We start from the raw sequence: 16,328 nt of genomic DNA on the forward strand, positions 1-16,328 counted from the left end.
TCAATTACTCCAACAAAAACATACTGAACAGTCACCGCACCCATTGATTAAACTCCCCATCCATGCAGGGCTCAATACATAATCTTGAAAACGTCAATCAAACTCATACTGTGTGGATGGCCATACTGTGTGAGCCTTCTGTTGTTAGAACCTTTCTCCTGTTGTGGCACAGAAAGATGAAGCCTCTTTCTTCACATTGAATTCTCAGAGCACAACACGATCATCTATGGAGAGGAAAGCCAGAACAACTTGCCTCTCCTCAGGCAGTAGAAACACAATGACTAAGCCGGAGTGTCCGCTCTGCACACACGTTCATGAATAAAGTCACACGCTGGCTTTGCATTAATGCATCTCCTACAGATACACTGCCTGCATAAACTGTAGCTACAGCTGTCAGGAAACACAAATAGAAACCTTATTGCCTTTGTTAAGAGACCATTAACCATTAAGCAAGGCTTTCAAATTGATGCATGTCAAACATACCAACTCCCGTGGCCCCCTTCCAGTGGCTTTGAATCAATACTGAGCCCCCCATTTGGGGCCAGACTCAGTGGTACCAGGGATGCAGAATCACTTGCATTGCAATTACCCAGCCTGCTGACTTCCCTTACATACCTCTGCTGCTGCCTCTGGAGTCAGACCAAGTTCTGAGCCTGCTCTGGAAGTTGACTTTGCCAGGGCAGCCTGTGCCAGAAGCGTCAGCAGCCTTCTCCAATACTCATAGACGTCTAGGTTGTTTCACAAGTTTGAACATCACATTATGGCAGTTTAGCACAGTACAGGACAGTAGTATTATTCAGTAGAGAAGAGTACAGTACGAAACAGTAGAGTTAAATTCAGTGGAATACAGTACATTAGAGTAAAGTAGGGTACAATACAGTACACTAATGTACATTTTCTTATTCTACTGTGTACTCTAATGTACTTTACTCTGCTGTGCTCGACTGTAATGTGCAAATCTAAACCAAATATAGACGTCCATGTTTGGGCCAAATATAGGCCGATCTGGACCGGATGTCTGTGGACATTGCAAATCAATGCCGGTGTGGACTGTACCAAAAAAAATGGCTGGTCCGGACCAAAAAAAGTTGCCGCCGTCGGTAAATGCTTAGTGGGTTAGGAATATCTCATTTCAAAACAGGCCATCATAAATGATAATTCTTCACGTTTTACCAGTGAAATGTCCATGTCAATCCTTTGATCTCAATCAGTTGCATGGGAATATGCATTTAGATCTTAAATGACTGTTTCGTGAGTGAATAAATGCAGATTGTGTTACACTATAAGCCTTTCTTTGTAAGCCTACTTTGTTTCAATCATCGCATATATCCTGCCTATTGGTGAGCACTGTTCAGTTTTGGCCGCATGAGAAAAACATTGACAGCTTCAGATAAGAAATTACTGAGGATTCTTTGGTGTAACATATTAGAGGCCTATGGTAGAGTATATGCTATTATATCAGGTTTTGTTAGGTAAAATACAAATTCATCATTGTGATCTTGCGAGACATTGATTCAGCTTTAATCTAACTTTACTAAACAAGCACCATTGTGAGAAGTGATAATCTTCCACTTTTAATAATAATAATAATAATAATAATAATGTGATGAGTAGGACTATTAGGTGCAGGCAACAGATCTTGACGATGAGGGTTATTTTAAGCGATTTGAGCGCCCTTCGAATCGTGGTGCTGAAAGGACTGCACCATAACCAAGTGATCACATACAGTGGTTCCGCCTTTAAAAGTTGCGAGCTTATGCCACGGGACTTAGAGGTACCCAGCGTCATGGCTTCATTGCGCCAGACCACAGCAGGGGGGAGTTAGAGCACTCATTATGCATTTGGGTCCCAACGTTTTTATATAACCAATCATATTGAGTGGTTCCAATGACGAATTTGACGTTATGCCACCCGTCGCTGGTGACTTTCTTCAGCAAAGATGAAGCAAATGTAAGTAATTATAACGTCATAACGAGTCAAGCAAAACATGTACAATTGAGAGGAATATGTTAGTGAGTGTAGAGAAACTATTGTGCATATTTTTTGGTCAAAAAGTTAACTTGTGAAAATTGCAATTTAGCAAGTATTTTTTCAGTCATATCCAATACCAGGTGTATCAAACTCCATTCTTTGAATGATGCTGTGTCTGCATGTATGTATTACAATTATACACTTCAACAGTGTTTACCGCTCCTGGGACATCAATGATTACACATTGTAACTACGCAATAGACTAGAAACATGATTTAAGTAAAGGCTGATTTGTATGAATGTACTATGGTGCGAAAAGAGAAAATCAATATATATATATATTTTGTCATGGCTCCCGAGTGGATCTGCGGTCTAAGTCACTGCATCTCAATGCAAGAGGCATTACTACAGTCCCTGGTTCGAATACAGGCTGTATCACATCTGACCCTGATTGGGAGTGCCATAGGGCGGTGCACAATCGGCCCAGCGTCATCTGGGTTGGCTGAGATAGGCCGTGATTGTAAATAAGAAATTGTTCTTACCTGACTTGCCTAGTTAAATAAAGGTTCAATTTAAAAACAACTGATGGAAATGCAGCGCGAACAGTGGCTGGTGCTGAAAATGTAACTTGTTATGCAAGTGTTGCACACCAACAGATGGAGAAAACCTACACCAGTCGAGCAATTCGTTTCAACAATAATCTTCATTTTAATTTGACTTGACATACAACAAGAGGGCTGAATTGGAGTCTATTTCTTCGGAGCCTAGACCAATAGAAAATAACTTAACTGGCTGAGGTAGCCTAATAGAAGTATGATTTTTTTTATTAGTCCTACTTACAATTGCAACTTGTCAAACATTTTGCATCCTACATAAAACAATAATTTAAAGAAAAAAAGTCTGCACGTTCGAACTAAAACAATGTAACTAATAATGAAAAGTGCACATTGGTAAATCCCAAACTAAAGTAAAAGTAATTGGAAAGGTAGATACAAATTATTTGTGACATTGTGGTTACAAGAAAGAATGTAAACAAGATGCTGTGTTTTTATTTACAGTAGCGATGGACAACTGGAGGAATTTTGAAAACAGGATTACAAACACTTGTTTTTCACATGTGTAGCCCATCATGCAAATGTTTCCTATTAGCAGGACAATAGACTTTTCATAGCCCGGCTACAGTAGTGAAAATCCCTCAACTTGCAATGTATTCGATGCGCAAGAACTCTAAAGTGTTACATTTCTAACTCAAATCAGCAGTACAGTATTTCTTAATCAACATCTTTATACTTTTGTTAATAAAAAAGACATTCAAATGCGGATGTTTATTTAAACTACATTTTAGTTGCACTTCCACATGTAAAACCTTGCTGAGATAAGCAGCATTTGTGGAGAGTCAGGCGGCATTGGCGGAGAGCCAGGTGGAGAATGACACATTGAAAAGGGCGAGGAATGAGATGCTCACAATCCATGCCAGGCCCACCTGTGAGCTCTGGAACTTCACCGCCGACAGGCAGAGTCAACAGGTCGTCGGTTCACCCTGACATTTCCATTCCTCTTCTGACAACAGACCAACTGCTCACCAGGCACAGCAAGGGCCACCCGGACCATTATGCTGTTCTGCCATTCCAAGGATGTGTAACCAAAGAGATACCACGAATGGGCACAGAATACAAACTGGGATGGATCCTGAGGCAAATGTGGCTTACCAGTGAACCTCCATATGTTCATCATTAATATTGTGTCTCAGAAGTTTCTGTCCATGACTGATGCAACCCGAAAAAGCATTAAAGACAGAGTTAATGAGTGCTTGAGGTCACTGAGAAAGTCTGGACATGGCCTGCTCTCCCTTATGTAAGGAATTAGGCACTTTCCCATGTGTACTGCAGTATGTGCTGTAAGCTATGTTTACTTGTCAGACTGCACAGTAGCCTAAAACTAATGCAGGTGGCTTATATCTTCAAAATCCTTAAAATGCTTTATTATTCAAATGTAAAAGCATATACTGTACAGTATTTCTTCAGCATCTATGTTTTCATTAATAAAGTAAAAATACTCATTCAAAATGCTGATGTTTATTTAGTTATGGATTCATAACAAATAACTATGGGAATAAATATCACTGAATGACAGAAATATTGGAAACAAATGGTTGCTTACTGGAAAATACTCTTTCAAACACATGGTCACATTGTACAGTGCCATTATGGCTATTAGCAGAGCTATATTTTGGCCTTTATAAATATTATTTTGGCCTTTATTCAGATTACAATCACTCACTGTTTTTTAAAACAAAATAACCTCCAAAATATCGTTATATATAGCCTTCCAGCTGATTACGTCCATTTCAGCACCGTTTCGCGCTGCTCTGAGACAAGCATGGAGAAATGAAAAATGTTCAATTATTATTATTCCTTGATATTATTAACTTGTGTGGGATAGGGGGCAGCATTTTCACTTTTGGATGAATAGCGTGCCCAGAGTGAACTGCCTTCTACTCAGTCCCAGATGCTAATATATGCATATTATTATTAGTATTAGAGGTCGACCGATTCATCGGAATGGCCGATTAATTAGGGCCGATTTCAAGTCTTCATAACAATGTATTTTTTTATACCTTTATTTAACTGGGCAAGTCAGTTAAGAACACATTCTTATTTTCAATGACGGCCTAGGAACTGCACAGTTAACTGCCTTGTTCAGGGGCAGAACGAAAGATTTTCACCTTGTCAGCTCAGGGGATCCAATCTTGCAACCTTACAGTTGACTAGTCCAACGCTATAACCACCTGCCTCTCGTTGAATGCAGTAGAAGCCAAGGTAAGTTGCTAGCCAGCATTAAACTTATCTTATAAAAAACAATCAATCAATCATAATCACTAGTTATAACTACACATGGTTGATGATATTTACTAGTTAATTTAGCGTGTCCTGCGTTGCATATAATCGATGCAACGCTGGGGGATGATTTAACAAAAGCTAATTTGCGAAAAAAGCACAATTGTTGGACGACTGTACCTAACCATAAACACCAATGCCTTTCTTAAAATCAATACACAGAAGTATATATTTTTAAACCTGCATATTTAGCTAAAAGAAATCCAGGTTAGCAGGCAATATTAACCAGTTGAAATTGTGTCACTTCTCTTGCGTTCATTGCACGCAGAGTCAGGGTATATGCAACAGTTTGGGCAGCTTGGGTTAGAGCGCTGGACTAGTGACTGGAAGGTTGCAAGTTCAAATCCCCGTTCTGCCCCTGAACAGGCAGTTACTGTTCCTAGGCCGTCATTGAAAATAAGAATTTGTTCTTAATTGACTTGCCTAGTTAAATAAAGGTAAAAAATGGTGAACTAATTTGCCAGAACATTATATAATTATGACATAACATTGAAGGTTGCGCAATGTAACAAGAATATTTAGACTTAGGGATGCCACCGTTTTGTTTTCGAAATTATAGTTTCCGGATTCGACCATATTAATGACCTACGGCTCGTATTTTTGTGTGTTATGTTATAATTAAGTCTATGATTTGATAGAGCAGTCTGACTGAGTGATGGTAGGCAGCAGCAGGCTCATTTTGCCAGCAGCTCTTCTTAAGCACAGCGCTGTTTATGACTTCAAGCCTATCAGCCTAATGGCTGGTGTAACCGATGTGAAATGGCTAGCTAGTTAGCGGGGTACGTACTAATAGCGTTTCAAACGTCACTCGCTCTGAGACTTGGAGTAGTTATTCCCCTTGCTCTGCAAGGGCCGCGGCTTTTGTGGAGCGATGGGTAACGCTGCTTCAAGTGTGGCTGTTGTCGATGTGTTCCTGGTTCAAGCCCAGGTAGGGGCGAGGAGAGGAACGGAAGCTATACAGTTACACTGGCAATACTATAGTGCCTAAAATAACATCCAATAGTCAAAGGTATATGAAATACAAATGGTAGAGAGAAATAGTCCTATAAATACTATATTAACTACAACCTAAAACCTCTTACCATGGAATATTGAAGTCTCATGTTAAAAGGAACCACCAACTTTCATATGTTCTCATGTTCTGCAAAATTATTCAGCCCCTTTACTTTCAGTGCAGCAAACTCTCTCCAGAAGTTCAGTGAGGATCTCTGAATTATCCAATGTTGACCTAAATGACTAATGATGATAAATACAATCCACCTGTGTGTAATCAAGTCTCCGTATAAATGCACCTGCACTGTGATAGTCTCAGAGGTCCGTTAAAAGCGCAGAGAGCATCATGAAGAACAAGGAACACACCAGGCAGGTCCGAGATACTGTTGTGAAGAAGTTTAAAGCCGGATTTGGATACAAAAAGATTTCCCAAGCTTTAAACATCCCAAGGAGCACTGTGCAAGCGATAATGTTGAAATGGAAGGAGTATCAGACCACTGCAAATCTACCAAGACCTGGCCGTCCCTCTAAACTTTCAGCTCATACAAGGAGAAGACTGATCAGAGATGCAGCCAAGAGGCCCATGATCACTCTGGATGAACTGCAGAGATCTACAGCTGAGGTGGGAGACTCTGTCCATAGGACAACAATCAGTCGTATATTGCACAAATCTAGCCTTTATGGAAGAGTGGCAAGAAGAAAGCCATTTCTTAAAGATATCCATAAAAAGTGTTGTTTAAAGTTTGCCACAAGCCACCTGGGAGACACACCAAACATGTGGAAGAAGGTGCTCTGGTCAGATGAAACCAAAATTGAACTTTTTGGCAACAATGCAAAACGTTATGTTTGGCGTAAAAGCAACACAGCTGAACACACTATCCCCAATGTCAAACATGGTGGTGGCAGCATCATGGTTTGGGCCTGCTTTTCTTCAGCAGGGACAGGGAAGATGGTTAAAATTGATGGGAAGATGGATGGAGCCAAATACAGGACCATTCTGGAAGAAAACCTGATGCTGATGGAGTCTGCAAAAGACCTGAGACTGGGACTGAGATTTGTCTTCCAACAAGACAATGATCCAAAACATAAAGCAAAATGTACAATGGAATGGTTCATAAATAAACATATCCAGGTGTTAGAACGGCCAAGTCAAAGTCCAGACCTGAATCCAATCGAGAATCTATGGAAATAACTGAAAACTGCTGTTCACAAATGCTCTCCATCCAACCTCACTGAGCTCGAGCTGTTTTGCGAGGAGGAATGGGAAAAAATGTCAGTCTCTCGATGTGCAAAACTGATAGAGACATACCCCAAGCGACTTACAGCTGTAATCGCAGCAAAAGGTGGCGCTACAAAGTATTAACTTAAGGGGGCTGAATAATTTTGCACGCCCAATTTTTCAGTTTTTGATTTGTTAAAAAAGTTTGAAATATCCAATAAATGTCGTTCCACTTCATGATTGTGTCCCACTTGTTGTTGATTCTTCACAAAAAAATACAGTTTTATATCTTTATGTTTGAAACCTGAAATGTGGCAAAAGGTCGCAAAGTTCAAGGGGGCCGAATACTTTCGCAAGGCACTGTACATGGCACATATTGCACTTTTACTTCTCCAACATTTTGTTTTTGCATTATTTAAACCAAATTGAACATCTTTCATTATTTATTTGAGGCTAAATTGATTTTTATTGATGTATTATATTAAGTTAAAATAAGTGTTCATTCAGTATTGTTGTAATTGTCATTATTACAAATAAATAAATAAAATCGTCCGATTAATCGGTATCGGCTTTTTTTGGTTCTCCAATAATCAGTATCGGCGTTGAAAAATCATAATCGGTCGACCTCTAATTAGTATTGGATAGAAAACACTCTGAAGTTTCTAAAACCGTTTGAATGATGTCTGTGAATATAACAGAACTCATATGGCAGGCAAAAACCTGAGAAAAAATCCAAACAGGAAGTGAGAAATCTGAGGTTTGTAGTTTTTGAACTTACCCCTATCAAATACACAGTGGGATATGGGTTATTTTGAACGTTGTTTCAGGTAGCTCATGTGAAGGGGGGCCGGATGGGAGCTGTTTGACTAAGGGGTCTGCCTACAGCCTCGTTCCCAGTCACGCGCTTTTCACTTGAGAGGTAGCTCTCCGCTAGTTCCAAAACATGCAGTGATATTGCAGAGAGCCACATGAATTCACAGAAATACCCATAAAAAATGTTGATGAAAATACAACTATTATACATGGAACTTTCCCATGTTTACTACAGTATGTATTGTAGTCTATGTTTACTTGTCAGACTGCACAGTAGCCTAATAAACAAATGCAGGTGGCTTATATCTTATATCTCCTTATATCTTAAAATCATATACTGTACAGTACTGTATTTCTTCATCAGCATCTTTATGCTTTCTTAATAAAATAATGATACAAATACTCTTTCAAAATGCAGATGTTGATTTAGTTACGGATCCATAACAAATTACTATGGGAATAAATATCACTGATTTACAGAAATATTGGAGCAAAGTTGTCTAATGGAGGCAAACAATTTAGAATCCCCCAGTCCTCTTATGCTGTAGCCCACTTCCGACCGTCACATTGTACAGCGCCATATTTTCCATTCCATCTTAACGGAAACCCTGAGGGTTTCGTATATCGTTTTTCTAAAATTAGAAACACCATAATATTAATCTAATTAATTTAGCCCCATTTCTTAAGAATTAATCCCATATACTATGTTATTACAAAAAAGGTTTTAAATTCTCTGGTAATGCCAATATGGAAGACTATCAAATGCTTCTCAAAGATGCCCTCTGGTGGTCAAACTAGCACTAACTTGAATTAACAGAAAAAATGGCTGACAAATAACGTGCAACAGAAGTACGACGCAACTTTTAAAGGAGGAACCACTATAGTTCTGGGTTCCACTGCACAAGAGGGGGTCCATACACCTTTATGAACATCAAGGCAGACACTGTGAATTTGTATCCTAGATCGCATTGGTGTGATAAGGTTCATGAGATGGATGTTTGTCTGCATACGCAATAGGTGTTATGTTTCTGTAAGCTAAGTACTCGGACAATTGGGCGAGTTCAAGTGTGTCGTACATGAGTCCCAAGTCCACAACAAACTGTTTTGAGGACAGACGTTTTAGCAGCCCCTGGGAGTTCCGTCTGTGGCAGTTCTTGCTACGTCGGATTTGGACCGCTCAAAGTCAACGGGCCTCTGCACATGCCTACTGTTATTCATCATTCATGGCACCAACAGAGAGAGAAGACAAGTAAAAGGTGGTTTCTTCCCTACCTATAGGCTACTATAGCCTACATATTTACTTTGTTTCTCATTCTACTGTTTTTATGACATTTTTGTGGTAATTAAATCAAATTTAAGATGTATAAGAATACATTTTCCAGAAATATTTTACCAGCTCTGTGTATTCTCTAATTGAACAAATTGAGGGAGCGCTCCTCCCCCGCGCTACTGATGCACTACATCCCTGCTCCCCATCTAGCCTCTGGCTGCCAGGCTAAAGTGGGGTTGCAGGGATAATTCGCAGAGATCAGCTGATCCTCAGCTGATGCAGTGGAAGAGTTCTGTTAGATGAGATCATATCGGTTTATGTCTGTCCTCTCTGGTCCTGCTGGAGACCAAACTCCTGGAGATCTTATCCTCAGAAGAGCGCAGCAAAAGTAACCCAGTCAGCAAGCCAGCAGGCCCACACACTTCACAGGAGATTGGTGGCACCTTAATTGGGGAGAATGGGCTAGTGGTAATGACTGGAGTGGTATTGTAACAAATACATCAAACAAATGGTTTTCAGGTGTTTGATGCCATTCCATTTGCTCCATTCCGGACATTATTATGAGCCTTTCTCCCTTCAGCAGCCTCCTGTACCTCACATTCATTATGCAATCAAATTAAGGCAGGAAACCCTGAATTACAGGGCCAGGGCAAGAGAAAACACCCACATGGGGATACACAGGGCATCACAGCAGTCTGCTATCTATGTGCCCAGGAATATACACTTATGCTTAAAAGCAGTAGCTACTACAAGATTATAGGATATAAAAAAATACTGTATACAATTCTGATTATCCCTAATCTGCAAAAGTGTGCTTATTTTGCAGACTATGTTGGAGTGGCAGCTATCATACAAATTTGTGTTTTGTAATTTGATCTGTTCCACAGAAAAGCAGATATGGGGAACGTTTTCTCTCAGTCTAACAATGCTGGTGATAACTAAGCACTAAGTTCCCAGTGTAGGGTAACATGTGTCTGGTGCGTAGTTATCAACAGTACAGATCTGCAAAACTTAATCTAGGCTTCTTTTGCAGTTGTTACCAGGGCAGGATTAAGATATCATAGGCCCTTCCCGGCACACCATTTTCTGTAAACAAATCTGTACACCAAGATGCAACTCGATGGATGGTCAAGTTACTGTTGAAGAAGAAAAAGGGCCTTTATAATAAAGCCATAATAACATTTGCCATGTGGCAAAGGCAACAGTTGGGCAGAGCCGATTTTATGATTTCCACACATGGGGAACATTTGTTAGCATGGTCCGATATTTTTTTTTGCCTTTAAAAAAACATTTCATGCAATTCTACATGAACGAAGACATTAGCCGAATCTTTTTTAATACCACAAATGACCAACATTTTGACACTGACGAACTGAGGTCAAGCTGGTCTTGAATTCAAACAAACACTCTTAGCTATTGCCCATGCCAATGAAACACATTCTTGTGGGAAGCTGCTATAGATCACCAAGTGCTAAGAGTATCTGGAAAATGTGTGAAATGCTTGATAATGTATGTGATATCAACAGAGAGGTATCCATTCTGGGTGATTCAAATATTGACTGGCTTTCATCAAGCTGCCCACTCAAGAAAAAGCTTTGAACTGTAACCCGTGCCTGCAACCTGATTCAGGTTGATCAGTCAACCTATCAGGGTAACCTGATCAGTCAAACTACCAGGGTAATTGCAAACTGCACAGGAATGAAATCATCAGCCTATATTGATCACATTTTCAGTAATGCTGCAGCAATTTGCTTTAAATCAGTATCCAAATCCATCAGATGTAGTGATCACAATTTGGTAGCTATATCTAGGAAAACCAAAGTTCCAAAGGATAGGTCATACAATAAGTTTTGTAGTGATTCCTATGTTGTTGATATAAAGAATATTTGTGTAATGACCAACCAGATGCTGCACTTGACACATTTATGAAAATGATTCCAGTTACTAATAAGCATGCACCCATTAAGAAAAATTCCCATGGTTTGCCTCATCACCATGAAAGGGATGAGGCAAAAGGAATGGCAAATAATTATGTCTGTACAACTGATTGGCAAACGTACTGCAAATTGAGAAATCATTTGACTAAACTGAATAAAAAGAAGAAGAAACTATACTATGAAACAAAGATACATTCTATAAAGATTGACAGTAAAAAGCTTTGAAGCACCTTAAATGATATTTTGGGCAAAAAGACAAACTCAGCTCCAGCATTCATCAAATCAGATGGCTCATTCATCCCAAAACCCACTGATATTACCAATTACTTTAATGATTTTTTCATTGGCAAGATTAGCAAATTTAGGCATGACATGCCAGCAACAAACGCTGACTCTACACATCCAAGTATAACTGATCAAATTATGAAAGCACTGTAATTTTGAATTCCGTAAAGTGAGTGTGGAAGAGGTGAAAAATGTGTCTATGAACAATCACAAGCCACTCTTATTTGCCATATCTTCAATCTAAGCCTACTAGAATGTGTGTGCCCTCAGGCATAGAGGGAAGCAGAAGTTATTCTGCTACCCAAGAATAGTAAAGGCCCATTTACTTGCTCAAAAAGCCAACAAATCAGCCTGTTACCAACCCTTACTAAACTTTTAGACCAGATACAATGCAATTTTACTTAAACAAACTGACAACAGACTTTCAGCATGCTTATAGGGAAGGACATTCAACAAGCACGGCACTTACACAAATGACTGGTGATTGGCTGAGAGAGAAATGTTTTGTTAGAGTTCAGTGAGGTTTTTGACATTATCAATCATAGTCTGCTGATGGAAAAACGTATGTGTTATGGCTTTACACCCCCTGCTATATTGTGGATAAAGAGTTACCTGTAACAGAACAATGGAAGCCTCTCCTAGATAATCCAGGTAGAATCAGGAATTCCCCAGGGCAGCAGTCTAGTCCCCTTACATTTGAATCTTTACCAAATTTACCAATTTGTGTAAAGCCAGTATGTCTATGTATGCGGATGACTCAACACTATACACGTCAGCTACTACAGCGAGTGAAATGACTGCAACACTAAACAAAGACCTGCAGTTAGTTTCACAATGGGTGGCAAGGAATAAGTTGGTCCTAAATATTTCAGAAACTAAAAGCATTGTATTTGGAACAAATCATTCACTAAACCCTAAACCTCAACTAAATCTTGTAATAAATAATGTGGAAATTGAGCAAGTTGAGGTGACTAAACTGCTTGGAGTAACCCTGGATTGTAAACTGTCATGGTCAAAACATATTGATACAACAGTAGCTAAGATGGGGAGAAGACTATCAATAATAAAGCGCTGGTCTACCTTCTTAACAACACTATCAACAAGGCAGGTCCTACAGGCTCTAGCTTTGTCGCACCTGGACTACTGTTCAGTCTTGTGGTCAGTTGCCACAAAGAGGGACTTAGGAAAATTGCAATTGGCTCAGAACAGGGTAGCACGGCTGACCCTTGGATGTACACAGAGAGCAAACATTAATAATATGCATGTCAACCTCTCCTGGCTCAAAGTAAACTGTCAAAACATGGTAAAAACCTGTTGATACAACAGTAGCTAAGATGCAGAGAAGTTTGTCCGTAATAAAGAGCAGCTCTGCCTTTTTTAACAACACTATTAACAAGGCAGGTCCTACAGGCCCTAGTTTCTACCTTCTTAACAACACTGTCAACAAGGCAGGTACTACAGGCCCTAGTTTCTACCTTCTTAACAACACTGTCAACAAGGCAGGTCCTACAGGCCCTAGTTTTGTCGCACCTGGACTACTAATATTGTATAACTGCCTTAATTTTGCTGGACCCCAGGACGTTTACAATTGGCTCAGAACAGGGCACCCCGGCTGGCCCTTAAATGTACACGGAGAGCTAACATTGATAAAATGATAAAAGAGACTGACTTCATCACTACTTGTTTTTGTAAGAAGCGTTGACTTGCTGAATGCACCACAGTGTCTGTTTAAACTACTAACTCAGCTCGGACACACATGCATACGCCACAAGACATGGGTCTTCCTAGGTTTTGGCCTTTCTAGGGAGTTTTTCCTAGCCACCGTGCTTCTACACCTGCATTGCTTGCTGTTTGGGGTTTTAGGCTGGGTACAGCACTTTGAGATATCAGCTGATGTACGAAGGGCTATATAAATAAATTTGATTTTATTTGATGCCACCAAAGGTCTTTTCACAATCCCCAAGTCAAGAACAGACTATGGGAGGCACACAGTACTACATAGAGCCATGGAACTCTATTCCACATAAGGTAACTGATGCAAGCAGTAGAATCATATTTATAAAACATACACCTTATGGAACAGCGGGACTGAAGAGAAAAACACACACAGGCACAGACACACATACACATGATAAGACACGCACTCTACACATACTTACACCTGGATATGTGGTACTAGAGTAGTGGCCTGAGGGAACACGCTTAATGTGTTGTGAAAAGTGTAATGAAATGTAATGTCATGTAATGTTTAAATTGTATACAGCATAACTACCTTAATGTTGCTGGACCCCAGGAAGAGTAGCTGCTGCCTTGGCAGGAGGCTATATTAGGTTGTAATAAATATACACTGCATTCGGAAAGTACCTGGACTACTCACACCTTCACTTCTTCCCCATTTTGTTGCGTTACAGCCTCATTCTAAAATGTATTAAATAAAAAAAATTCCCTCATCAATCTACACACAATGACACAGTGAAAACAGTTTTTTAGAAATGTTTGCTAAATTCTGAAAAATAAAATATCTTGGGAATATATATCTTATTTAAATAAGTATTCAAACCCTTTGCTATGAGACTCTTAATTGAGCCAGGTGAATTCTGTTTCCATTGATCATCCTTGAGATGTTTCTACAACTTGGAGTCCACCGGTAGTAAATTCAATTGATTGGACATGATTTGCAAAGGCACACACCGGTCTATATAAGGTCCCACAGTTGACAGTGCATGTCAGAGCAAAACCAATCCATGAGGTCAAAGGAATTGTCCGTAGGATCAGATCTGGGGAAGGGTAAAATGTCTGCAGCATTGAAGGTCCCCAAGAACACAGTTGCCTCCATCATTCTTAAATGGAAGAAGTATGGAACCACCAAGACTCTTCATAGAGCTGGCTGCCCGGCCAAACTAAGCCATTGGGGGAGAAGGGTGTTGACCAAGATCCCGATGGTTAATCTGACAGAGCTCAAGAGTTCCTATGTGGAGATGGGAAAACTTCCGGAAGGACAACCATCTCTGCAACACTCCACCAATCAAGTCTTTATGGTAGAGTGGTCAGACGGAAGCCATTCCTCAGTAAAAGGCACATGACAGCCAGCTTGGAGTTTGTTAAAAGGCACCTAAATGACTCGGGACATCAGACTGGGGCAAAGGTTCACCTTCCAACAGGACAACTACCTTAAGCACACAGCCAAGACAACGCATGAATGGCTTCGGGACAATTGTCTGAATGCCCTTGAGTGGCCCAGCCAGAGCCCGGACTTGAACCCGAACATCTCTGTAGAGACCTGAAAATAGCTGTGTAGTGACGCTCCCCATCCACACTGAGAGCATCTGCAGAAGAGAATGGGAGAAACTCCTCAAATACAGGTGTGCCAAGGTTGTAGCGTCATACCCAAGAAGACTTGAGGCTGTAATTGCTGCCAAATGTGCTTCAACAAAGTACTGAGTAAAGGATCTGAATACTTATGCAAAAGTGACATTTCAGGTCAGTATTTAAATACATTTGGGGAAAAAAATCTAAAAACCTGTTTTTACTTTGCCGTTATGGGGTGTTGTGTGAAGCTTGATGAGGGGGAAAAACTATTTAAATAATTTTAGAATAAGGCTGTAACATGACAAAATTTGGAAAAAGTGAAGGGGTCTGAATACTTTCCGAATGCACTGTATGTGTATTATTTTTATTAATACAAATAGAAGATTATCACTTCTCACAATGTTGCTTGTTTAGTAAAGTTAGATTAAAGCTGAATCAATGTCTCGCAAGATCACAATTTATTAGTATTTTACATAACTGAATATAATAGCATATACTGTAGCATTGTATACCTATAATATGTTACAACAAAAACACCTCCTCAGTCATTTCCTATCTGAAGGTTTCAATGTTTTCCTCATGCAGCCAAAACTGAACAGCGGGCATCAATAGGCAGAATATATGCATGGATTGGAAAAAAATAAATAAAAAATTGGTCTACAATAAACTGATATTATAGACTACAATAGGCAGTAGCAGTAGTAAATACAATTTCCAGTGGCACACTGACTCACCTAATGATGAAGACATAGGCTACTACTCACGGTGATGGCCAATAGGCTATTAGCAAGTGGAGCGTATCTCAAGATGAGCGAGCTACTTTGACAAACAGTGCTGCTGTTCGGAAAAAAATTGAGAGTTGAGAAGAAAGAATTCTATTGGTTCTACAGACAGATTAGTCTTCTCTTTCCAGCAGTAGGCATTTTGCTTTCCAAACTCTACGTTTTCCCACGATTGTATTTTGTATTTTGACATTTGAAAAAGGCAAACAGACAGCCACAACCAACCATAGAAATATAATCTATAGATTGCAGTTCCCATTCAAGTGCACCCATTAGTTTAACACTCAACTTGGCAGGGTAAGAGGTTACAAAATCTTTTTATGGACTATATGTCTATGGCCACAACGCAACAAGCTGTATATTTGGCGCGCATGCTGCCCAAATTGCAGCCTCCCCGACTGTAGGCAACCGGTAACTGCCAAAATAAAAAATAAAACGCTTTAAATGAGGGATACAGAGTTTATTGTGTGGGGTGCATTTTCCTCCCATACCATAACCTCACCGCCACTATGGGGCACTCTGTTCAAACATTAACATAAGCAAACCCCTCATACCCCCTAACCCTCACACACACAACACCATACACGCTGTCTGCCATCTGCCCGGTACAGTTGAAACCTGGATTCATCCATGAAGAGCACACTTTTCCAGAATACCAGTGGCCATCGAAGGTGAGCATTTTACCCACTGAAGTTCGTTACGTTGCCAAACTGAAGTCAGGTCAAGACCCTGGTGAAGATGACGAACACGCAGATGAGCTTCCCTAAGACAGTTTCTGACAGTTTGTGCAGAAATGATTCGGTTGTGCAAACCCAAACTCATCAGCTGTCTGGGTGGCTGGTCTCAGACGAT

General features: G+C 40.0%; 1 protein-coding gene across 7 annotated transcripts in view; it reads right to left on the reverse strand.

Annotated features, from left to right (window-relative positions):
- The window catches only part of LOC139370705 (CMP-N-acetylneuraminate-beta-galactosamide-alpha-2,3-sialyltransferase 2-like), a 67,679-nt gene that overhangs the window by 16,821 nt on the left and 34,530 nt on the right, over nt 1-16,328 (reverse strand). For 2 of the 7 annotated variants that reach the window (XM_071110350.1, XM_071110347.1), the window contains exons 1-2: nt 616-728; nt 110-224 (exon numbers count right to left, since the gene is read on the reverse strand). The exons of the other annotated variants lie outside the window; for them this stretch is intronic. The gene's annotated coding sequence lies outside the window, so the exon portion shown is untranslated. Of the gene's footprint in view, nt 1-109; nt 225-615; nt 729-16,328 lie in introns of those variants that run through there. 7 annotated transcript variants of the gene reach the window in all.

Source organism: Oncorhynchus clarkii, chromosome 17 (assembly GCF_045791955.1).
Source record: "Oncorhynchus clarkii lewisi isolate Uvic-CL-2024 chromosome 17, UVic_Ocla_1.0, whole genome shotgun sequence".
Lineage (NCBI taxonomy): Eukaryota > Metazoa > Chordata > Actinopteri > Salmoniformes > Salmonidae > Oncorhynchus > Oncorhynchus clarkii.